The sequence below is a fragment of the Sus scrofa genome, chromosome 16 (assembly GCF_000003025.6).
Source record: "Sus scrofa isolate TJ Tabasco breed Duroc chromosome 16, Sscrofa11.1, whole genome shotgun sequence".
Classification (NCBI taxonomy): Eukaryota; Metazoa; Chordata; class Mammalia; order Artiodactyla; family Suidae; genus Sus; species Sus scrofa.
Window position 1 is genome coordinate 65,085,273 of NC_010458.4, and position 27,194 is coordinate 65,112,466.

At 38.2% G+C, this 27,194-nt stretch overlaps 1 long non-coding RNA gene across 3 annotated transcripts in view; it reads right to left on the reverse strand.

Moving 5' to 3' along the window:
* Nucleotides 1-27,194, reverse strand: part of LOC106506547 — a 443,286-nt gene that overhangs the window by 348,192 nt on the left and 67,900 nt on the right. Inside the window, exon 5 of one of the 3 annotated variants that reach the window (XR_002339520.1) lies at nucleotides 25,905-26,340. The exons of the other annotated variants lie outside the window; for them this stretch is intronic. This is a non-coding gene — a long non-coding RNA (uncharacterized LOC106506547). Of the gene's footprint in view, nucleotides 1-25,904; nucleotides 26,341-27,194 lie in introns of those variants that run through there. 3 annotated transcript variants of the gene reach the window in all.

A 27,194-nucleotide genomic window follows, 5' to 3' on the forward strand; every position in this document is an offset into this window, starting at 1 on the left:
AAACCAGGATGTGGTGGGAAAGAAGGAAAGCAGCCTGTGGCAAACAAATTTAACTGAACTACAAATCGATCCCATAACCGCAATAAAAGGGTTGGAGAAGAATGCAGCTGTCCTGTGTAACATCCCAAAGCACTGTTTTCGGAGGGTCCTATTGGGCTAAAAATAGAAAGAACTATACACAAACACTACACTGGTAAATTTGCTTTGTACAGGAATATGGACTAGGACTCCCGAAACTACTATATTTGTGTAAAAACTTGAACAAGTAAGTATATACATTGTGCACCTAATAAGAGTCAAGTTTCTTAGTGTTGGAGAAAGTAGTTAAAAATAAGGAAAAGGGAAGATTGTGGCGCTGGACTGACATCAGAGGTATTAACGTGGAATAGATAAAGATCGACAGACGAATAGATAGACATGTGTATGAATGTGTGAATTAGTACACATAGATACATTTCCTAGCTCTATCCACTGAGAGGACCTAGAAACATGAAGCTTCAGTAGCAATAATCACAGTTAACACCCAGAACTTAGTTTATTAATTACTTTGTCCAATAAAAAGAACTAGCCTTCTTGAACAACTGGTTGATTTCTGGGCTAGGGCAGGGAAATATATATATGTCAAATATATATATGACAGCATATGGAAATGACAGCACCAATCTGGAAATACTGCCAATGGCCAAAGTTTGAGCAATTGAGCAAAAAAATAAATAACCTTAATATTGGATTACAGTACAAGAATAAAAAAAATCCAAAAGTCCATACTGAATAAACAAATAAAAGAAGTAGTGACATCTCTTCCTTACAGAGTAATTCCAAAGAAAGCATGTAAAAGGAATCAAAAATAGAAAATCACCTTTAGAATACCATAGTAAGAATTGCTGCAGAAAAAGTTCACCAATGAATGCTTAAATTAGTAAGTCAAAGTTGAGATCGAAACAGAGTATCTTTGTTAATCCCAAAGTATCATCTTGAAAACATTTAGTAATTCCAAAAAGGAAAATGTTAACTTTTCAATGGCCAACCCAGGTAGCCAGCCAAGTGATGGACGATAGCCACATGGTCAAGGTCAACATCACCAGTAACATGTAGTGACACCATGGACCCCTTAATACATGCATGCAGAAGGGCGCATCTCCTTTATTCTATTCTTCTCAACAATGTTCTACTTCAGGATAATCAAGAGAAAACATCAAACAAATATAAACTACAGAACATTCTACAAAGTAATTAGCAAGTGCTCTCTACATGTGTCAAGGTCACGAAAGAAAAGGAAAGACAAAGGAACTGTCGTCACAGATTGGAAGTGACTAAGGAAACATAAAACACAAACATAAAACTAAACATAATCTCAGGACAGAAAAAGGACATTAGTGTGAAAACTACTGAAATCTGAATAAGTGCTGTAGTTTGGTTAATAGTATTGTGCCAAAATTAATTTCTCGGTTACACATGCTATTAGCATAAGTGTATAATGCATGAAGGCTAAACGTAGTGTTTTTTCAGCTCTTCGGCAAATCTAAAATCATTTCAAAATACAAATAACTTTTTAAAAGCAAACAACAACTTATATAATTATTCTAGTTATCTATTGTATCTAAAATAAAAGTCCTTGCTCTCTGGTTCCAAGTAACAAGAAGCATTTTCCATACAAAAAGCATGTTATTTGAAGAAGAAGAAAAAAGTTGCCTCTTACAACAATTATGTCCTATTCATTCTCTCTCTATGGTTGTTAGGATTTTATCTTTGTTCATGAATCCATTGGTTCCTCATACAGATAAGAAACCAAGGGGGAAAGAAATCACTAAGGTGGTGAGAAAAATGAAAAGTATTCCGTTGGCTGGAAAAATTCCAAGCTGGGCAGAGCCCTATTTTCAATATTTGCTTTTGCTCATTTTTGCTCATTTGCTCATGCGGGTATGCATGTATACACATATGTATGTATGCTAGTCTATATGTATGATCACCTAGGCCTGTTGAGACCTATGACTCTAATTAAATATTGGTTTTTTTCTGAGCTTTTGGACCCTCTCTGATATCTGTGATGGATGCACTGCTACACTTGGATCTTTTTCAAATTCCCACTCCTTTTAACAGCTTCTTTGTGCCAAGGGAGGAAGATTTGAGGGAATAATGGAGCTAACCTCACAGTTCCCTCAATGGGTTTCAAGAACAGACCCAGCCAGAGCTTCCAAATGGAGAAGGCAGGCCAAGGCATGTTGAGAATCATGGAATCAAGTGATTTGGGAGCTGTAGGGGCCCTTATCAGGTCACCTTCCTTCCTAAAGGGCATGCATTATTCTATAATGCATTCTCCTTGAACAATGTCTCAGCATCAACATCCCATCAATTAAATGTGGAGAAAGTGTATACTGGAAAGTAAAGGAAAAGATGCTTTTTATCATCAGGCAGTCTTATCAAATGGAACTTGGCAGTGAACTGGAAACACAGGACTCTGTCACTGTTTCCTTGGCTACAGAAGAGGAGAGATGCCTGCCTTCTTCCACAACTTAGACTTGTTGCAAGGATGAAATGGACTAACTGAAAGGAAAATGGCAGGAAAAAATTGCAGATTGGTGTTTTTGTTGAAATGTTAGGATTTTCTCTCTTCCAGTCTCATTGCTCTCAGGAAAAAATAAATCATCTCTGACAGTGTTGCACAAAGACTTTCATAAGCTAATGCCAACCTGCCTCTTATCTCTGGACAGTCTTCTTTATGTCCGTCATCCAGGCATGCTGGACAGCACACCATTCACTTTCCACACATTTCTGTCTCTGCACATACTCTTCTTCCATTTGGGAGTAATTCTCCCTGCTTTTACCCAATCCTGATTCCCCATTGACTAAATCATTCCTGCTTATCTTCCAAGTTTCAACTTAAATGCTTCTTCTAGAAAGCCACTGTCCAAACCCCTCTCCTCCCAGATACCCAAATCCCAGCAAAATTAATCTTTTAATACATATATCCCCAACCAAATCTTCAATTCCTAGAATGGAAGAATCTGCCTTTTTCACATGTATTCCTGGTTCCCAATAGGGTCTACCAAAGAATAGCTTTTCAATAAATGCTTGTTGAATGAATCAATAATTGACAGATGAATAAATGCATGCTTTCAATGTAAGTTTCTTAATCTAAGTCCCATTTGGGGGAGTGAGTTATGAAGAACATATTCCAAAGACTAGAATGATAGAATAACTAGTGAATATGCAAGAGAAAACTGTTTAGTTGAACTAGTCATTTTTAAAAAGGGAGAGTCTGAAACAAATTCTGGGCTGCTGATCTGTTATTATTAGTGCAATTAACATGATAGCAACTTACATTTATGTATCCTACTAAATGATCAGCAATTTGCTAAATATTTGTACTTGTTTTTTTTTTTTTTTTTTTTTTTTTAGGGCCACGCCTGCAGGCTAGTGGTCAAATTGGAGCTGCAGCTGCCGCCCTATACCACAGTTCATGGCAACACTGGATCCTTTACCCACTGAGTGAGGCCAGGGATGGAACCTACAGCCTCATGAATCCTAGTCAGGTTTGTAACCCACTGAGCCACAATGGGAAGTATGTTTTGTACCTATTAGCATTATTAATCTCCCCCAAAACCTTCTAGAATAGGCACTGGTTTTATCCTTGTTTAGAGATGAGAAAATGAAATCAGAGAGGTTGGGTTCCCTGTCCAGAGCCACATTGTTAGTAAAGAGCAGTCACAATTCATACACAAGGCTCTGGAACCTAAATTGTTAGAAACTGGGTTCTCCTACATTGCCAAATCCCACTCTTCCTTTCCCTGCTGGACGACTAACCTTCAAGGTCTTCCAGGTCCTCCAAGGTCAGAAAAGCTGGTTTAAAATCAATCCTGGCTGAATTCTCAAGTTTTTTCAATCATCTTCTAACTCACAAATAAAGCTACTCTATCAAGTGGCTCTGATCCATTTCTCTCCACTCAGAGCCAGGGCAAATATTCCTCCCACATATCCCTATCTGAACTGCTGCGTTTATGCTTAAATGCAATTATGTAGCTCCCACTCCCCCACAGATCCTCTTTTTTTCTTCATTTGCTTCCAATAAAGAGACACTATTTGGTTGGGAGCTTTCCAGGGTAACATGAATCCATCCTGTGTAACTAGTTTCTGCATCTGGAAAACTGAATGATGCTTTGGTGTTTGTTTAGCAAGAAAGTTGGTTTGTGAAACTGCATTGTTACTTTATTATCTTTAAAGCTTTTAAGCCATATTAAGCAAATTTAATTTCCAAAGATGTCTTTTCTCACCATCACCCCTTTTTTTTAAATGGCCCAGTCAGTTTCTACTTTTAAACCAGTTTCTGGCAAATATGCCACTGAGTATTGATTTGATTTGAACACTTAACCAAATTAGCCACATGGTCCATCTGTACCTTTCTACCCTTCCCCAGCAAAACAGGTATTGCCTTTAACATAATGAGAAGGCACACATCCCAGAACCCCAAATCCACCAGACAAATAAAAGGCACACTCCTTCAGTCCACAAACATCAGTTCCCTTAAGAAAGAAATGTCTGGCAACCCTAATCCATGAACCAGAGAAAATTTTGATCACCTTAACATTCCCACTATGGCTTTTTATCCTTTCCATCAATAAATGCTATAACTGGAGATGTTCACAGTGCCAGCGTGTGATAGCTTCTGTAATTACCTCATCTACAGACCAAGAGACTGCTTTCTTTCTTCACACTCTAGGCAAGATTATGAACCTTAGGAAAGCTAAAAAAAAGCCGGTGTCTGATTACTCACTTAGGTTCTCTATCTTTGAATAAAGCAAAGGAAAACATACTGCAAAGGTAAAAATTATTTTAAAGGAGAGAATGAGAAAAAAAATGTACTTCTGTATTGAAAAAAAAATCATAAAGTTAGATTCCCACGTCAGAGGATCATGAGACACATGATTATTACAGGGGTCAGTGAGTGAGGGGAAGGACAGAAATAGTCCCAGGAATTTATTCACTTCAATTGAAATTTTTTTATTAAAATCTAAAATGTGCTTATGGGATGGTTCCTTTAGTATAAATGCACAGTTAATTATTAAAAGTATAATAAACAACATTAGAGTTTATGGAACCAGAAGTAAACTCCTCACCCATTCAAGTAAGTAGGTTTTAGGTCATAAAAGCAGATTATAAAATTTAGGGAAAAAAAAAAAAAAAAAAGAAGAACCTAAGTTCTAAAGCTCAGAAACTACCCAGCATTAGTTCATGTCCTTCATCAATAACTGGAGAACAGGACCTTTGTCATTAGATTATACAAAGTGTCTGGCATTGGATCTTTTTTTTTATTTTTTATTTTTTTATGTATTTTTTTATTTTCCCACTGTACAGCAAGAGGGTCAGGTTATCCTTACATGTATACATTACAATTACATTTTTCCCCCACCCTTTCTTCTGTTGCAACATGAGTATCTAGACATAGTTCTCAATGCTATTCAGCAGGATCTCCTTGTAAATCTATTCTAAGTTGTGTCTGATAAGCCCAAGCTCCCGATCTTAACAGAGAAGAGCTCCTTGCTCACATGCTAATGAAGATGATCTAAATGATTAAGGCAAAGAGCCTTAGTTTTACTTTTTTTCTTCCCTCATAATCTGTTCTACCCAAGAAATCAATTATGCAATCACTGCACCTACTAGGGGCAAAAGAGTGTTAGATGTATACAAAAAGACCCCAGGCATCTTAAGGTAATAAATCTTTCCCTTCATTCCTTATGTTGACTGAAGACATATTCATTATCAACAGCAAAAGTAACAATAGTTATTAAATCTACCATGTGTAAATATATTCAGAGGAAACATCTTTGTTCTTTTTTCCTTCATGCCTTATCATCTTTAACACTACTGTTTCAGGGTTGGCTCCTATTCGTGGATCCTTAGGGATCCAGAAAGGTATAAAACATGGTCCCAGACTTTGAGGAATGTCCACCATCTCCACTCTGAACCTCCTGCAAATGTCTAGCCACGGAAAATCCAAATGACATGATGAATAATTTTTTTAAAAGGAATGAGCACAGCATTGATGCAAGTATACTGTGGGGAAGAACGCAGGGAAGAGTAGCAAAATCCAACAGATAAAGAACACTCAGTGGAAAAGTGGTCAGATAGTCTATCATGAAGTTAAAAATAAGAGTGAAGAAAACATGCCTATGAAGGAATATTGTGAGGCTCAGACAAGGGATGGTGAGACTGTAGGAGATGACAAATGGCAGAACTCATTAAGAAATACAAAGATTTTTTTAAAAAATCTTAAGTATCCAATGCTGAATGAACACATGAAATAATAAGCACTGCAGAATGCTCAGCAAGAGAAACAGTAGACAGTAATAAAAAAAGGCAAAAATATGGAAAAAGCAGTTTTAAAGGATCATTGACTAAAGATACATAGAGAAGATACAGCAATCATGTAATTGGAGTCTATGCTAAATAAAACAAAAAGAATGGACCAGGACATATAATGGAAAACATAATTTAAGATTTTTTAAAAAGCTGACTTCAATTTACCCATTGAAAGATGGCATCGTGTGCCAGGAAAAAATTGATATAGGGAGGACAATAGTGATAGTATCTGGGAAATTCTTGAATTTTACAGACCAAGAATCCTTGTAGTCAATAAGAAAGATTAAGTCACTTATAAAATGAAAGAAAATGGTGCCCTTCCACTTCCATATTCAGCAGTAAAAGACATTGAATAATGCTATAAGATAAAATTTTGTGTTTATGTGTCTAAAATATAAACCTTACCTCCAAAGGAACTGTACGCAAATATTAAACTCAGGCTAATAAATATGTATGCTGAAGTGTTTGAGGGACAAGTTATAATGATGTTTCCTAATTTTTAAATGCATCAAAAAATAAGACGAAGAATGGGTAAAGCTATGGATAGATGATAGAATCTTATTAATGAACTATTGAGAAAAACTGGTAACTATATAGAGACCTAAAGAACCTAACTAATAAGATAGATACGACTGGGAGTTCCCGTCGTGGCGCAGTGATTAATGAATCCGACTAGGAACCATGGGGTTGAGGGTTCGGTCCCTGCCCTTGCTCAGTGGGTTAACGATCCGGCGTTGCCATGAGCTGTGGTGTAGGTTGCAGACGCGGCTCGGATCCCGCGTTGCTGTGGCTCTGGCATAGGCTGGTGGCTACAGCTCCGATTAGATCCCTAGGCTGGGAACCTCCATATGCCGCGGGAGTGGCCCAAAGAAACAGCAAAAAGACAAAAAAAAAAAAAGATAGATACGACTGGTATATACCGAACTTTGCCCTAAACCTCGACAAACCATCTTGATCTCAAGCACTTATGAACATTCATAAAAAATGATCGTTTATGAGCTTCCCAAACACTCAATAAATTCTCCAAAATAGCAACTCTACAGATAAAGATCTCTGACCACAATGCGATAAAACTTAAAATTAATACGAAGTCAGAAATCCTAAGATTTTCAAAGATTTTGGAGATTTTGAAACTCCCTCTGAGATCTTGAATCAAACCGGAAATACATACCAACATTGTGGATTTTCAGAAACTCGGCTTAACAAACATACATAAACGCACTACTGAAAGAAAACTCCTTAGCCTTAAATAGTTTCATCAACAAATATAAAGAATGAATTTTATATGTTCATAAATAGAACAGTAAAATGAAAGGAAAGGAGTATAAGGAATTAAGGGGAATAAAATCAGAAAGTAGTAAGTTCTACAACAGAAGAATAGGAAAACTATTGCGAAAATCCAGGTTATTTTTTAACTTTCAATTTTTAAATACTCTTTGGCATGCAAAAGAACTACCAAATCAGTAGTACACAGAGATCCCATATACCCATTATTTGGCTCCCCCAGTGTTAACATATTACACAACCACAGTGCAACTTTTGAAATCCAGCAATTAAGTGAATGCAATACCATTAATGAGTCTACATATTTTATTCCTATTTCATCAGCATTCCCACAAATACCCTCTTTCTGGCTCAGGATTCATTCCAGGATTTCACATTGCATTTAGTTGTTTATCTCCTCCAACATGTAACAGTTCCTAGCCTTCATGGCCTTGGTATTTTTGAAGAGTATTTGTCAGTTCTTTTCTGGACTGTCCCTCAATTGCTTTATTTTACCAAAACAGACTCTAGAAGGGATATAAAATATGATCAACAGTCTAATTCCTAAAGAAGACATAAAGAATGTAGTTAAACTACCCCCCATCTACATGTTTAAATGATTTCATAGGGAAGTTCTTCCAATCTTATAAAGAAAATAATTATAGTATTACATAAAATGAAACAAAAACCTTGCAAAGATTGAGCATGTGTACTTACATTCACACATATACACAGGCAAGTAAGAAGTCTATAGGCCAATCTTGCTTATGACTACTGATACAAGATTTTAAAATAAATATCAACAAATATAATCTAAGAACACATAAAAAAAATAACACATCTGACTGAGTGGGGCCTATTCCAAGAATAAAAGGAATTTTCAATATTGAAAACAAGTTTTAATATGATGTATCACCTTATCATAGGTCTAAGCACAAAAAGGTGATGATCTCCACAGAGATCTAAAAAGGCACTGAAGAAATTCAGTCATTCTTAAGAAAAATACTCCATAAAATTGGAACAAACTCTTTTATCTGAAACCAAAGGTCATTGGAAAACACTAGAATTGTTTTTGATCAACAAGGGTTGTACTGGCACAATTCTTCTTCCTTATTAATTATAAATGTACTGTAATCTCAATAAAAATACACAGTTTTTATGGGGATGGTTTGAAATTAGACGTTCTCATTTGATCTTTCTATATATAAAAAATAAATACATGATGGCCAGGAAAATTTTAAGGAAAGGGCCCAGGGAGGCATCTTTCAAGGCAATGAGAGGAATTTACCCCTCTTAAATATTAAAACAAATAATCAATATTTAAGATAGCATAACATTATTTAAGTGTTTAAAGGAGAAAACCACCAAGCTAGAATTCTGTATCCAGCAAAATCACCCCTCAACAGTAAAGAAAGAAAAAATTCCTCAAACAAAAATTGAGAAAATTTGTCACCATTAGACTTGTTTTGCAAGAAATGTAAAAATGTTAAAAGAAACAAAAGTATGAAACACTGACCTACATAAAGAAAGGAGCATTAGAGAAGAAATAAAGGTGAGATTCTTTCATTCTTAACTCATTTAACCAATAACAGCTTGTTAAAATAATAATATCAACAATACATTGGAAGACTATCGTTTATGGACAAATGAAATAAATGACAATAATAAGATATAAGAGGAAGTAATTGGGAATACCTTGTTATAAGCTACCACCTTGAAGCAGTATAGCTAATTTTTACAGATGTAATATGTATAAATGGTATATGTGCTCATATACGAGTGAACTTAAATAAATTGCATATTGCACACTCTAGGGAAACCACTAAAAAATTTACAAAGCAATCATAATGGATATATTAAGAAAGAGAAGAAAATGGAATCAGAAAATGTTCAGTGAAAACCACTGGAGACAGAAAATAAATGGAAGATGGGGAAATTTTTATATATATAAATATAAATAAATATAAATTATATATATACATACATATACATACCAGTAATTATAAAGAAGTATTAACCAATAATCCCTTTAAGTGTGAATGGTCTAAATACACTAAGTAAAAGACAGAGACTGTTGGAGTATACTAAAACAAAACAAGACCTAATTATCTTGTCTCTTGTTGTCTACAAGCAATTCACTTGAAACAAGGTCATAGATAAGGAGTAAAGGGATAGATAAAGACAAACCATGCTAACACAAATTCAAGGAAAGCTGGAATAGCTTTATTAATTCAGACAAAGTCAACTTCAGAGCAAGAAATATTACCAGAAATAAAATGGCTATTAAATAATGATGAAGTGATCAGTACTCCAAGAAGACATAACCAACCTTAATGTATATGTGCCTAAAAACAGTGTCAAAATGTGTGAAGTGAAAACAGATAAAACTGCAAAGAGAAAGAGACATATCCACTATTGTATTTGGAGACTTCGACACCCCACTCAGTAAGTGACAGAGCAAGCAGAAAATCTGTGAGAGTATGAATGAACTGAACAGGGCCATCAATCAAGGGGATGTAATTGACATTTATAGAATACTTCACCCAACAACAGCAGAAGACACATTTTTCTCAAGCTCACATGCAACATTCACTCAGACAGACCACATTATGGACCATAAAACACACCTTAACAAATTTAAAAAAATATAAATCAAACAAAGTATGCTCTCAGACCACAGTGGAATTAAATTAGAAATCAATAAAAGAAGGATACTGGAAAATCATAAAATATTTGGAGATTAAACAAAACACTTTCAAAGAACATATGGATCAAAGAACAAGTATTAAAAGAAATTTTTAAATACTTGGAGCGAAAAGAAAATGAATGCTCATTTCTTAAAATTTGTGGATGTAGTGAAAGCAATGCTTAGAGGGAAAAGTATAATATTAAACGCATATATTAGAAAAGAAAAATGGTCTACAGTAAATAAGCTTCCATCTTAGGAAACTTCAAAGTAACACCAAATTAAATCCAACGTAAACAGAAAGATTAATAATAATCAGAGCAGAAATCAATGAAATTCTAGACAAGAAAACAATAAAATCAAAAGTTGTTTCTTTGAAAAAAAAATCATGAAGATTTGAAAAAACTCTAGCCAGGCAAACCAAGGAAGAAGAAGGAAAACACAAATTACTAACATCAGAAATCAAAGATAGACCAGCAATATTAATCCCGTGGACATTAAAAGGACAATAAAGGAGTATCATATTCCTATGCCAACAAATTTGCTAACTTAGATGAAATGGACTAATTCCTTCAAAGTTACAATAAAGGCTCAGAAAAGAAGAAAATGGGTAATGTGAAGAGTCTATGTATATAAATAAATAGCATCAATAACAGCCTTCCAAAATTGGAAAGCATCAAGCCAATCACAATAAAAACTTTCAGCAAGCTAGGAACAGAATATAGCTTTTTCACCTTAATAAAAACATCTACAAAAAACCTACAGCTAATACATAATGTGAGTTTCTAGGTACTTTCCCCTAAGAAGGGAACAAAACAATAATATTCCCTCTCACTACTGCTTTTCAACATGCTACCAGAAGCCCTAGCTAATGCAATAAGAAAAGACAAGGAAATAAAAGGTTTACAGATTGGGAAGGAAAAAAGAAAACTGTCTTTGTTCACAGGTGACACGATTGTTTATGTAGAAAATCTCAAAGAATCAACAGCAAAACTTCTCAAACTAGTAAGTGATTACAATAAAGTGGCAGGATACAAACTTAAGATGCAAAATTCATTCACTTTCCCATATACCAGCTATGAACAATCATAATTTAAAATTTAAAACATGGCACCATTTATATGAGCACTCCATTAAAATCAAATACTTAGGTATAAACAATATGTTTAATAACTATATAAGGAAAATTCTAAAACTATGAAAAAAGAAATCAAGTATCTAAATAAATGTAGATATGGTCTATGTTCATGTATAGAAAGAAATATTGTGAAGATGTCAATTCTTCTTAAGTTTATCTAAGAGTCAATGAAATCCCAATGAAATCCTAGCAAGTTACTTTTTCAACAAGGTGATGCTAAAGTTTATATAAAAAAGGCACAAGTATCTGATGAAGAACATATCTAAAATACACAGAACTCTTAAACTCAAAGATAAGAAAATAAATCAAATTTAATCATGGACTTGGAAAACAGACTTGTGGCTGCCTGATGGGAGGGGGAGGGAGTGGGAGGGATCAGGAGCTTGGGCTTATCAGACACAACTTAGAATAGATTTACAAGGAGATCCTGCTGAATAGCATTGAGAACTATGTCTAGATACTCACATTGCAACAGAACAAAGGGTGGGGGAAAAAAATGTATGCATGTAAGGATAACTTGATCCCCTTGCTGTACAGTGGGGAAAACAAACAAACAAACCAAAAAAAAGCACCAAGCAAAAGATATGAAGAGAATCTAACCAAAGAAGTTATACAGATAGCAAGTAAGCATATCAGAAGATGCTCAACATCATATGTAACTAGGGAATTGCAAATTAAATTAACAAAGTGATACTACTACACATCTATTAGAATGGCTAATATCCAAAACTGACAACACCAAATGCTGACAATGAGTTTTCATTCATTTCTGGCAGGAAATGTAAAAAGGTACAGACACTTTTTAAGACAGTTTGGCAATTCCTTATAAATCTAAATGAGTCTTACCATGTGATCCAGCAACCACACTCCCTAGAATGAAATAATACGTCCACCCAAAAATTTGCATATAAATGTTTACAGCAGCTTTATTCATAGTTACAAAATCTTGGAAGCAACCAAGAAGTCCTTCAATAGGTGAGTAAATAAACTGTGGTACATTCATAGGAAATATCCAGAGATTAAAAGAAAAAAAAAAAAAAAAAAGGAGCTATGAAGCCAGAAACATAAAAAGAAGGCAATATCCAAAAGAAACAATATCCAGAAACAAAAGGCAATATCCAGAAAAGAAATGGCTACATACTGTGTAATCCCAACTACATGACATTCTGGAAAAGCCAAAACTCCAGAGACAGTAAAATGACAAGCTGTTGCCAGGGAGGAAGGGACCACCAAGTGAAACATGGGGGATTTTTAGGGCAATTAAACTATTCTGTATGATACACGAAAGAAGAGTACATGATAGTATGCATTTTTCAAAACTCATAAAAATGTAAGACACAAAGAGCAAACCATGTAAACTACGGACTTTTGTTTATAACAATATATCAATATTGGTTCATCAATCATAATAAATGTACCATATTAATGCAAGATGTTAATAACGTGGGGAAATGGAAAGAGAGGCATGTGGGAACTCTTTGTGCGTGCACCCTGTACCTTGGTAGTTTCTATCCACATTTCCTGTAAATCTGAAATTGTTCTAAAAAATGAAGAACTATTTCTTTTTTAAAATAACGAGAATGCTTTCTGTGTATTTGTATGGAAAAACCTATCAGATGCACAGGTAAGGGAAAACAGCAACAGCAAAAGAGTACATAAAATATGTTGCCTGTTATATAAAAATGGGAAAAGAAATAAAATTATATTCATATTTGCTTGTTATGCATTAAGCATTTTGGAGGAACACCTAAGAAACTGGCCGCAACGGTTACCTGTGGGGCTAGCAGTAAAACTAGCTGGATGAGGGGTTGTAGAAAGAGATTAATATGTGGATCTGACATGTGATTGCAGCATTGTTTTATTTTACATTATCTTTTAAAAAACAATCCCCTTCAGGTTTGTTGAGCTCTAGAGAAAATCTGAATTTGACTGTCCTCAAAGTAATATTTTCATTTAATACGCTGAATAACCCATCTGGAATTTACTCCATAGAAACACGTTCATGCGTGCACAGTATGTGCAAAGAAACTATGAAGACATCCACTGCAGCATTATTTGTAACAGCCAAAATTTGGGGAGCATCTAAGTATGGATGGACAAGAGGAACTGGTTAAGAAAATTATAACACAAACATTAGACATACTAGGAATCTCAAACCATCAGTTAAAAAGAAAAAAGACCTGCATGCATTGATGTGGAAAGTATCCATGATGTATTATTAAGGCAAAAAAATAAAGTTGCAGAAAAATGTGGACAGAAAATTTTTAAGTATAATATAATTTTGTGTGTAAATGCAATAAAGAAAGATCTGGAAGGATATGTAACAAACTGAAAACAGGGCTTACCTCGGGGGAAGTATGTGGGATTTTTAGGATAGAAGGAGAGAGGTTTACTTTTTACTCTGTCTGCTTCCTATTGTTTGACTTTTTTCTTCTGCAACTATGATATATTTCTTTTTATACATGAATAAAAATAAAGATTTGAAAAAAGAAAAAAAACCCAGTGGAGTGTTCCTGTCCAGAAGGAGCAGCCATCTCGGGGGGCTGTTTGCCATTACCTCTGTTTCTTTTTGTTCATTTTTTTCATACCGGGAAGGGCTCAAGGAACCTCTGTGTTCTCCACAGCATTGTTAACCAGGGCACTGAATCTAACTTGCCATTCCTTGTAATTGGATCCTTCCAGTAAAGCTGCCTCAATAAAATGTCCCAAGTGCCACAGCCAAGTGTTTAGGAGGCACATAGGACCCTGGTGGCTGCTTTGGGGGGTGGGGATAGGGGCCTGAGCCGGGGGCCTGGGTCTAAAATGTTGTAGGAGGCATGCATTTACGTCCCAGCAAGCTTAACTAGCGACAGAGGAGCATGTCTGTGTTTTCCATGCAGGCTTAGGGAGCCTTGTTTGCAAGGCTTGGGATCCCTGGTGAGCAGTTTTCTGAGGCTTCAGTTACAGCACAATTGCAAATGTATTAATGCAATGAGACTTTTGTATAACTACATTAGGGAAGGGGAAAATTAACTCAGTGGTTTCTCCAGCAGGCATTCACAACTGCTAATGGTGAATATATCGCAAGAAGGAAGTGATTGTTGATAATTATCCCCTAAATCCCACTTCATGAAATGCCTAAAATGATAGGCTGAGAGAGGCCTACAACTTCCTGTTTGCTCTGTCTGGAAGTGTGATGTAGGTTCCATTCAGATGGTCTTTCCTTTTATTGTTTCATCTCACAGGGGTCCTAAATTCCCTTATAATCTAGGAAACAAGTTCTCTACCTTGAGCTGAATCCAGAAGTGGCCTTTTAAGTCATGCCAGCTTGGAGGCACTGACTGTTTGTACTTAATGCTCGTCTGTCTCACTTCCCCTTGTTCGCACAAAAGGGAATGGAGGACTTCGGGGATGAAATTGCATGGAGGTATCGACCACAGGGTTAACAATTAACTCAGGCCTCCAGGATTTTATTCTAGACTTCTGGAGTCATGTGCTCTTTTATTCATACCTTCATTTCATTTCTTCATTCAACAAACATTTATTCACCACCCATTATACACAAAAGAAAGTTTAAAGTAGTTTAAACAATTTAGTTTAAAATGCCAACTTTGGAACCAAATGGAGTAGCTTTTCATCTCAGCTCTAACACTTTTTAGGTCACACAGCTAAGTCTATACAGTCTCTCTTTATATCTGCTTCCTTATATTTAAACAGGAATCACGAGGAAAACCTATCCCATCAGGTTGTTGAGAAGACTAAAGAATTTAATATGCATAGCTTAAAACAGTCCATACTATAAACACAGTAGCTACTATTGTTATTGTTATTATTATCATTCTTTTTTTTTTTTTTTTTTTTTTTTTTTTTTTTTTTTTTTTTTTTTTTTTTGTCTTTTTGCCATTTCTTGGGCCGCTCCTGCGGCATATGGAGGTTCCCGGGCTAGGGGTCGAATCGGAGCTGTAGCTGCCAGCCTACGCCAGAGCCACAGCAACACAGGATCCGAGCCGCATCTGTGACCTACACCACAGCTCACGGCAACGCCGGAACCTTGACCCACTGAGCAAGGGCAGGGACCGAACCCGCAACCTCATGGTTCCTAGTCGGATTCGTTAACCACTGCGCCACGACGGGAACTCCTATTATCATTCTTATAATTTTGTGTCATGCCTTGTGCTGTGAACTTGAAACACAATCTATACAATCCACAATGATGAAAAAAAAAAAAAAATCAGGGGCCCGGTTTCACAAAATTTACAGACTATCAGGGGCCTAAACATTAACCAAATATGATCAATCATAAAAACAAATGCAAGATTGCTATTGTGATTGGTCCTTCAAATAAGATGTGTGTGATGTCTTGAGGAGGGGGGTTGAGAGGGAAGAGGGGGAGAGGAGAACTGGGATTTAACCTAAGCAGGAGTCATCAAGGCCCATCTGGTGATGTGAGAGAGTTCTGAAGTGTTAAAAACAAACAAACAAACAAAAAACACAACCAGGTAAAATGGGAAAGGAAGGGTCTTTAGAGTGAAGAAAAAGAATGTGCAAATGCCCTGCAGTAGGTGGTAGGTAGAGCACGGTACCTACACAGAACTACAAAAATGTGTGGTTGAAACAAAGATATCAAAGATAGGGCAAGATGAGGTTGAATCCTGGTCAGCAGTGCATCTCCTGCTGCCTGGCAGGCACTTTAATAGCTCATCTTTATCCTAGCTGCACAGGCACTGAAGAGTTTTAAGCAGGGAAGTGTCATGATCAGATTTCCATTTCGAAAAAAAATTATTCTAGCTGCCAAATGAAGAATGGGTTGAAGGAAAGATCCTTCTTGAGTATCCCAAGTCTCTCCCTGTTGACAGTCATTCCTTGGCAAATAATGGAAGGCACACATCCCAGAGCAAAAGTCTGATGTCCCCAAGAGCTGAATCCAGAGGGAGGTGTACGGACGTTAGGTGTAGGGAGTGGGGTGGAAGAATGCCCAATTAGCCTGCTTGCCAATTTAGAGACTAGCACACCCAGTCCTCTTCCTCTAAATGGTCACTATATCAAACAGCAACAGCAGTCATTTGTTGAAAGCAATGGAAACTGGTTCTGGACACCTACAGCAAAAAGGGGATTTGTTAGAAGATGTAGGGGTATGTAAGGATCAAAAGGAAGGTTACAAAACCAGACTTAAAATGAACAGGATCCAGGCAACTCAAAGCATCTTGGTAGAAGAGCCAATAGAGAAGCCTCTTCCTCTTCAAAAATAAATTGGAATGGATGATTGACAGCCCCTAGAGTATTGGTTCATGGAAGCATTTCCATGGAAGTATCTTCATATCTCCAAAGTGGATAATCTATTCTTCCTGCCAAAGTTTCCGCCATTTATTCCCTCAAACCTGCTTTCACCACTCCTTCAGATTTCATGTTATCTGATCCATCTTCCTAAATGGTGCCATGGAGGAATACCTCCACACTTCATCCTCCAACCACTTTCTCTTTCCAAATTCCCATTATAATGATGGTAGGTACCCTTCTCTTTCCCAGATTTTTAAAGACAGTAATCTACCTGCTGGTTACTTTCAGGAATATGTGGTGGGGTAAGAGAAACAACATTGGGTTTGCATGGCAAGAACTAGATTCTGGCTTTTGCTCACCATTTAATCTTAGGTCAGTCACTTTCTTTCTGCAGGCCTCAGTGTTCTCATCCATGAAATGGGGGCAGCAGCTACCTCACAGATTATGGAGCAATCAAAACAGTGATTGTGAAATTATTTTTAATCCAGTGGTTCTCAACACCCACTAAGCTTCAAAATCTCCTGTCATTTGTTTCTTAAAATACAGATGCATTTCCCAAACCTACTGAACCACAATATAGACGGATCAACCAGGCAGCTATATTCTGAAGAAGTTTTAAATGTGACGGAAATGTGCAGCCAGGGTTGAAAACCACTATGAATGCACGTTAGGACATACATGCTATTGTCTAGCAACAGTATCACTTCTGTGGTCTGGCTACTATGCTCTGCCCCTTCTCCCAGCTTCTCCAAACCACCCTTTGCTGTGACTGCCCAAGGAGCCTTCAATCAATGTCAATCAGACACAATGCTTTTGATAAAATAAACCCAAGTACTTCTCATTGCTCTTAGGATTCAGACTCTTGAAGGTCCTCCATTACCTGCTGTTGACCTTTGACGTCAAACTCTCTCTCTTAGCTCTGGCACAGTCCTTTCTGATTCTCCAATACACCAAGTCCCATTTCCATGGTGTCCTCTGTACCTCCTGTCCCGGTTGTTTTACTCAAGAATTTTTTCCTGGCTTTTGCTTAACATTCAGGCCACAGGGAGACCCTCCAGCCCATCTATTATCAATTACTCCCTCTCCACCTGTCACCCTTCATTGCAGTACTTAATTTCTGTTCAAGTCACTTATCACTCTCTGAAATTATTCATTTATTTGTTTTCTTAATGTATCCATCTTCCCTGGCTAGACTATAAGCTCTGTAAGAGGATATTGCAAATTTAGGCAACTGCTTTATCCCCAGTGCTAGAAGATTGCCTGGCACCTAGTAAATTCAATGAGTAAATGAATAAATAAATGCACATTTCATTATCTAAGGCAAAGCAGACACACATTTTGCCATCCTCCAATACTTTAGCCAAGCTGTGAAATGACCAGCGTTTTTGCTTTGAATCACCTCCCAATTGCTGAATTCCAATTCCCCAAATTCACAGCCAAGTCATATCAGATGACCATCGACTCCAAAAGGTATCATGAATTGCTTAATATGTTTTCTTCTGGGGCTTACACAATGAATTTGATATTTACTGTTTGGCAAAGTCTTTCTGTTTTTCTTTGTTGGTACGTTTAAGTTGATTTTTTCAGCCAAGAACACCTCTTTGTGGCTGACTTCCCCATTTTTCCCCCTTTTACTAGCATACCCTGGAGTAGTATAACCAAGGAAAGGTGAGTTATGTGCAGGGAAATGGGCCTTAATGAATAGAAAATCCAAGGAATTCATTTGATGTTAGCACATTAACACTCTTTTTGCCAAGTCTTCCAAATTTCAGCTTTCTCCTACAAAAAAAAACAAAAATAATGGAGGAGGGGCAGCTCAAAAACCACAATCTTGGAATAATATAAGCCATTCTATACATTTTTTAATGAAATGTGCTCAAAAGCAGTCAACCATCATCAATAAACCCCTGATCCAAATGTCAACAAGTCCCACTGGTACAGTATATTGGTCAAGAGCTTGGACCATGACGTCAGTCAAACTTGGTGCTGCAGCTTACCAGCTGTGAGTCTGAGGCCAGAACTTAGACTTTCTAAGTATCAGATTCCTTATCTATAACATAAAGTCAATAATAGCACCTCCACCGTATGGCTAACCACCGTTAGGATGAAATGAGACAGATGGATGTCAGGTGCCCAGCCAGCACAGAGTGACACTCTATGTATGTCTGATAAAATCTAAATTAACTGAATAAATGCTATCTCCCCCACCTTCCACTTTGTAGTTTCCATTGCCCACAATGCCCTTCTAGGCTATACTCATCGTGAATAACGGCATTATTTAGTACAGAAAGATATTCATAGTTGTGGTTGTGCTCTAGCTTTCCTAAGCCTATTCTCCCGAGAAACAACTAAGATTTCTGTATTAGAAAGGCCCTAGGAGTTCCTGCTATGGCTCAGTGGTTAACGAACCCAACTAGCAACTAAGAGGATGCAGGTATGATCCCTGGCCTCATTCAGTGGGTTAAGGATCCAGCATTGCCATGAGCTGTGGGGTAGGTCACAGACTCGGCTCAGATCCTGCATTGCTGTGGCTGTGGTGTAGACTGGCAGGTACAGCTTCGATTTGACCCTTAGCCTGGGAACTTCCATATGCTGCAGGTAAAGAGATTAAAAAAAAAAAAAAAAAAAAAAAAGAAAGAAAAGAAAAAGAAAGAAAGAAATGCCCTAATGATCTATAGGTAATGGTCTCTCTGCCATCAAAGAGAGATAAAAATGTATCCTGTAGGCTGGATGTAGAGTCCAAATATTCTTGAGAGTCTGGTCCATTGCCAGGTCCTAAAAGTATTACATTAAATAAGACATAAACCTTGCCTCCATGGGTTAGACAGACTCACCTCAAGTCTCCCTGATCCAAATGTAAAGACACTGGCAAGTCACCCAGCCAAGCCTCAGCTTGGTCCTTGATAAAATGTAGACAGTGATATCTGACATCGCATCCTCTTAGAGCAGAAATAGGACTTAAATAAGATAAAGCTTTCTAGTGGTCAGAAACCAACTCTAGCTAACTTAAACAGAAAGGTGCTTTTAGAAAGGTGTCAAGTGACTCAAAGTATCAGCCCCCAAACTCAAAAACCAGGAAAACAAGCCACATCCAAGGGATCTATAGCTGCCTGCAAAAGAAACACCCAGGGAGAACACAGTCCCTGCTAGATACCAGAGCCATCATCACTGAAAGCTGCAGCCACTGCCACAAGGTGCCACCGCCATGAATAATCCCCTCCCAACTGACATCCCACAACTCAAGGAAACAGGGGCCGGAACATTATTCATCAGCCCATGATCTAGCTTCCAGGGGTTGGTGAGAGGAAAATATAAATCCTATCAGTTTCCAACATGGAAGTGGAAGGCCAAGTACCACCTTCAGGCCAAGTATAAGTCCTGGAGGGATCCTCCCCAGGAAGGGCTGTCTGGCTGCCAAGCATTTCTTCAAATGACCAATACCCGCCCCCGAAGCCTATTAAAGTATTTTGCACACAGTTGCCAGTTGTATTTTTCTGAATCATGCTGACCTGATAGTGGGATCGATTAAGACTACAGACCTCAAGGAGTGCATTCATTGCGTCTTAAAAGAAAGAAGGATGTATTATCCGTATGGGAAAGAGATTGACTCTAAGAGGCTATGAGCATTTCCCAGAAAAATTCCAATAGTTTCATGCTGTGAAGACAAGGTTATTTGTGTAACTTCCACAGGGGGAAGTGGCTTACCACTTAAATTCACTAATATCAACCTGTCATCTCATTACTATTGATCAGCACTGGATAGCCAAGGGCATATTATGGGGGAGCCGGTTCCTCCAAGATCAGCACTGACCTACACATCCCCTTACCCAGCACCAGGTACTCTCTGAAGGCCCTAGAAAATTCTCCAGCCAATGTTTTTTTCTCCCATTTCCTCCTCTGCTTTGGGAAAGAAAAAAAAATTGAACTACATATACGAATTACAGGAGAAAGATATCTAAAACGTTACTGGGAACTGTCCTACAGGGCATCTTCATTCCGTGTATATATTTACTCTGCAGTGCTGGAAATTTTTGGAAGGGAAGACAGGAGAGAGGAGAAACAATACTAGCCTTGGAGCCTGAAGTCTTGCTTGGAGGCTCCTTGGCACCCTGCCAACAGCACGCTTTCCCCCCAAGATCTCAATCCTCCCACCTACCCCTGTATCATTTTATAATAAGCAGCCTAGAGTGCTGTCATTTAATACACATACACGGGGCTCCCCAGAGCTTGGAAACTCTCTTGCAACTGTCTCCTTGATAGGCATCTAAGAAACAAATGAGGAGAAAGGATGTCTAAGACTCCATTAACATTGTTAGGTTAGAAACGTTGACAATAAGTCGATTCTTTTTGACATGACGGTCCTGGTAATGAAGGGACATTTCTACGTGGCTCTTCCTAATGTAAGATAAGATATGGATGGCCTCCGATTTTTCTGACACATGTCCAGTATATCAAAGGGGCGGGAAGCGGTCTAAGAAAATAGGTTGTTTCAGTGACACATTAATAGGAGCCCTGGTTGGGAGATTAATGATAATGCTACCTTGCACTTGAGTGTTCTGGCAGCTCACCTGGGAATGAAAGCTGGAATTCCTACAAGAGGGGTTAGAAAACCCAGGGGCCTCCACTGAACATCCAGATGGAGTTCCCTCGTTTGCCCATAATCCTAGAAAACCACAGAGAGGAGAGGAATGGCTCACGCTCTGGAATGTCACTTTCCATCTGCCTCTGGCGGGGTTGTGGGTGGGAGTAATTGGATGGGCCTGTTTCTGGCTTGTCGGAAAAAAAAAATGGATCTGCTGGGATTGGTAGCAAGTAGAAATCAGGCTGCTGGGAAAGGGAATGCTGACCCATCTGGGAGGCAACAAAACAGAGAATCAGGAAAGAGTGGTTGAAAGATCAACTTTTTTAGCATCCAGTTCTCTCTCCCCAGACATTAAGGCCTGTTCTATGGAGCTCAAAGGGTCACACTCGGCGATTAAAAATAAAACAAAATAAAACCCAGCCTCTGTGCTCCCAGCTCTCCCTGCCCTGCCCTGCCCTATTTTTTCTCCTTTCCACAGCACTTGCCACCTTTTAACATACCAACATCATCTACTATTACGTCATCTTACGTTTAGCTTGGCTTCATGGCAAGGATTTTTGTTTTGTGCATCCCAAGTGACAGGAACAATGCTGGTATAAAACAGGCACTCAGCAAACACTGCTTGAATAAACGACTGATTCAAGAAAATTGTGAAAAGTCAAGTATTTTCTTTCTCTCCTTTTTGAATACCTCATGGCATAGGGAGTGCAGATACAAGCCACAGCTGTGATACATGCCCCAATGCCAGATCTTTTAACTGTACCAGGCCAGGGATCAAATCTACATCCTGGTTTAGAAATGCTTCCAATCCCATTGTGCTGCAGCGGGAACTCCAGATATATTTCCTTTTTTTTTTTTTTTTTTTGGTATTTTTAAGGCCGCACCTGCGGCATATGGAAGTTTCCAGGCTAGAGGGCTAGGGGTCAAAGCAGAGGTGCAACTGCCAGCCACACCACAGCCACACAGGATCTCAGCACCATCTATCCTACACCAGAGCTCCAGGTAACTTCAGATCTGTGACATACTGAGTGAGGCCAGGGATCGAATCCACATCCTCATGGATACTAATCAGATTCGTTACCACTGAGCCATGACAGCAATTCACAAATATTTCCATTTTTTCAAAAACCCTATAGGTCAGTTGGTAGAGTATAAGATTGTTTTTAAAAACCTTTGTAAGTCAGAGGTCGCGCTGTGGCTCAGTGGAAACGAATCTGACTAGCATCCATGAGGACACAGGTTCGATCTCTGGCCTTTCTCAGTGGGTTAAGAATCCCGCGTTGCCATGAGCCGTGGTGTAGGTCTCAGATGTGACTCAGATCCTGTGTTGCTGTGGCTACAGCTCCAATTTGACCCCTGGCCTGGCAACCTCTATATGCCACAGGTGCTACACTAAAAACATTAAAATTAAAAAAAAAAAAGAAAGAAAAACTTTGTTAAGGCAATTCAACTTTGACAATTTCACTATGCTGTATGAATGAGAGAATGTATTATTTTTACTATTATTATTACATAAATATACAATCATTTAAAAGAGTCCAAGAAAATAACAAGTACTTTGGAAAAGGTCAGCATTATAAGTAAGGTTACTAAACGCAAAAGATGGATAAGTTTATCCTCAAAAAAGTTGTTTGTTCATTCTCTTGCATTTACACCCCTCGGCAATTATACAGACGGTTGTAGTACTAGTGATAGCAATATCAATCAATACTTATCAAGTCCTGACACTGTCCCAGGCCTGTGGCAAAGCTATTCAGGTGTTATCTCATTTAGTTTCCTTAGCAACATACTAGAGCACCTGCCATAAATATCATTCCTGTTTTACCATTGAGGAAACTCAGTCACCGCCTTATAATCACACAGTTAATATATGGCAACACTGGGCAATACACCCACAATTTTCTGATTCTGGGATGTAACTTTAGGCCCTCACATTATAATGCTTCCTCTCCTTTTTTTTTTTTATTTTTTCCCCAATGCTTATTCACCCTTGTTCTGAAGCCTACACTGGTAAAAGGAAAAATTAAAGAATGGGAAGAATTTTTTTTTTTCCTAGGAATATGGAAAGATGAGAAAATGGATACAGTGCAGAAGACCCAAATACAGACTCTGATCAAATCTTCCCTTTATCCCTAGACCCACAATACGATAGATGCAATTCAGAGATTTGTGTGAACTCAAATATGGTTATTTGACTTGCCCTTTCTTTCATTAGTTTAATCTTCAGGGGTTAAGAAATTGCTTCTTATAGAAAAGCACATCCCACCTGTGATCCGGATTTGTTATTCACCTCCCTTCTCATGCTGGCTCTTGATTCTGTCAGTTACAGCCCCACCTTGAGCCTCACAGGGCAGATGGTGCCAGATGGTTAACTTCTAACAAGTTCTACCATCAAACTGCAGAGCTGCTGCCAAACTATCCGCCTTGGGGCCCTAAGAGTTACTTAAAGATGTCTCAGGTAGCCCCAAGGGATGGGGGAGACGCCATCAGATCAGCTCTGCTTTTATCTACTTCACACCTTGAATTTCTGAATCAAATTTGTTTCTTAGGATTCATCAGCAGTAACAGAAAGACGTGCAGAATCACAAGATAGGAAAAAAGCACGATTTACTGGAAAGAGCCCTGGGCCTGACAGTTAAGGAAATCGAGTCCTGGGGTTCTTCCCTTGCCATGGCCAGGAGGAAATCATTTAATTTCCTTGGACTGTTTCTTTGTAGGCAAAACGAGGGGATTTTGTATTACTATTGGTTAATTCACTGTGACAAACGTGCTATCATAATATCAACCATAGAGGAAACCACGTAGACTATATAGGAACCTCGATAATTTTTGCAACTTCTCTATAAATCTAGAACTGCAGAAATCCTACATGCTTTAAAAAAAATTAAATAGCATTTCTAAAGCCTGTTACAGGTTTTTCAAACTGCACTTGACACTACCAATCCTTTAAAGAAAGCTGCCTTGGTAAATGATCATATATTGACTTTCAACTATACCTGGAAATTCAGAGGCAAACTATAATTTCTGAAACTGTTTTAGATACTGGGTTATCTTGTATAATTAAGTTCCTCTGGATCCTCCAGGTATTACCTACATTGGTTATCTTTTGTTGTGGAACCTTGAGTTTCTTCACTCACCCTTATTTCCTTGGTTCTCAGTTTCCATGACTCCATTAACTACGTATTAAAATAAGTGCATTGTGTGTATGCCTACTAAATTGGTTCACAATATTAACACAATTATGTACAGAGATGATATACACATAGATATGGATATAAACTTAGATAACAAACATAGAGATATGCAAATAGATAATTTTATGCTTACCTTTAGTTTTACTGGCCTCATGTTCTAACCCCTTACAGTCTGGCTAGTACCAAAAAGGAGCTGTCAATTGAAGACTTGGCCAGTTTTCAAAAATAAAATTTTCCTTATCAATTTTTAGCCTTCAGGTTTGGCCATCATCTCCTTTTTTTATTTCCAAATGTCTCATCAATATATGACTGGATCTTGCTGGTTTCCAATTCTCCATTTAAAAGTCCATATGAAAAAATACTGACATTAATAAACAACTGTAATATATATTGTCATTTTGAGAGCATAGGGTGAAGGGGGAGTGTGCTGATCCCAATGTTTCCTTTCACTGAAGCAAATGGGCAAGTGTTAGCTTCTCAGCAGAGCTTCCTACTCCCATTCCTGACTCCAACTTCCTTAAGGATACTTAATGACAATGCACAGGCTTCTAAAATCCCCCCAGCATAATCAATTTTGTGGGGCTTAGGCCAATCTATAAATTGGGTGTTTGGAACCAAATTGCATAGCTCTCACTGACTAGAGGGGCCCTAATGAAATCGTAGCTACTTGACCTGCTTACTTGAAAGGCCTTTAGGAAAAAGAAAATCCATTAATCAATTTGTTTCTTGAGGCAACTTAGCAACAGGGATCCCGGTGGTAGATTGGGTGCTTTTCCTAATAAGCAAGTTGGATTGAATAGTTAGTGATATCAACTTAATTTAACTTTTAGGTGATTGATCTTCATTGGGAAGATTCAATGAAACCTTCCTACCTATATCTGAAAAAGATACAGACACCATTTTCCCTTTTGGGATATGCTCTGTTTTGTTCATGTCCCAGTAATGTATCTCCAGAAGCCCATTACAACATAGGAAAACTTGTGAAATTCTGCCTGGCATCCAGAACTCTCCTTGGTTAGCAAACCAGGTCTGAATGATTTCCAAGCCCCATGCTTCAAAGATCAATCCACAACTTTATTTAAAAAAAAAATTTCACATCCACTGTAAAACATTCTCCTTTTATCTTCTCCATTACCCAGGGATGTTTCCATTGAGCTTGCATTTATTAGTTCATTCATTCACTTGTTCATCAAATATTTACTGAGCACCTATTATATCCAAGTATTATACTAGGTATTGGGGATACTTTGGAAAATAAAAGTGTCTTGTGGAGCTTGCACTGTACTGGGGAAAATGGATAAGTAACAGGTAAATAAACATAGATCTGTCTTCCATAACTGCCGCACCTAACTGTGGTAAATGTTATTTATTATTAGAAACCAGAAGAATATAACAAAGAGTAATAGGAATGAGTCAATTTAGATTTGATAGGGAACAAGAGAAACTAATATTTATTGAATACTACTCTAAACATTTTCCATGTATTTCCTTATTTAAGCCTCCTAACAATCTTATGAGATAAATATCCTAACACACATTTTCAAAATAAGGAAACTGGTTAACAGAGACGAGACAGAATTTGCCTAAGGTCACACAGGTACCAATTAGCAGATTTAAATTTTGATCCTGGCAGGCCTGCTCCAGAGTCCACTCAGGTAAGACACCATCCTGGAGAAATGTTCCTTATGCTGATGCCTAGAAGCTTGCTCTGAGACACCCACACAGGGAGCAGGGGCAGAGCACTCTCTGAAACTGTAGCAATCGTGCTTGAAGATCCAGAGGCAAAAAAGCAGTTGGCATTCACGAAGGCAGGCAAAGCTGTAGCATCATCAGTAAGAGATGAATTTCCTTTTTTGTAAGCATCCTATAAAAACATGTTTAATATTTCTTTCAACAACAAACATCAGCCTCAAACTAGCGATTCTGATTCTGAAACATCCCTGTTGAAAGTTGTCATAAATGGGCTCATGAAAACACTGATAGGATAATACTGAGCTCCAAATCCAACCCATACATCAAGAGCTTCTCTGTGTGAAAGGGCAGGGTGAGCCCTTTAACCACTGTATTTGGTTCTCTAAGCCTTTCTGTCCATGACACTGAATTAGAACACTGAATGATAGTTCCTTTTATATAACACCATCAGTAAACGTCTGAAAATATTAGGGATAGGACTGCATCTATTTCAATAAAGGGGCAGGGAAGTGGCTAGGGTAGAGAGTCATCGGCCTGAGTGGGGTTTCATATGAAATCATTCTCAAGTTCAAACCCCACACCTAACTGGAGGCTGGAATCATCTGGGAAACTGCCTCGGCTCTCGGTTTCCCTCTGCCAGAGAGAACTGTGTTTATGAACCTATTCAGCTGCTGGGAGTTCCAGTGGGAGATGACTTCACAAGTGTGATATTTAAGAGCAGGAGGAAGGAACGGCCCCATAAGGATGCTGGGCCTCTATTTATTTCACTCCGTATGCCAGGCTCCCAGCCTTCTCGGCTGATTCCCATTTGTCTTTCTCCTGTGGAATATTTCAGATTTACAGTGCCATCTGTTGAGGAGCACAGGCCCAGGACGTCACGGTTCAGCCTGCAGCCCTTCTGCTGCCCAAGGCGGGGAGGCGGCCCCGGAGCACGGCGGCTGGTGCCAGGCTCGTGACTTCCCTGCCTGTGCCAGGCTGAGTGATGGATTAGGGCCCCAACTGGGCCCTCTCCTCTTATTTCTGCAT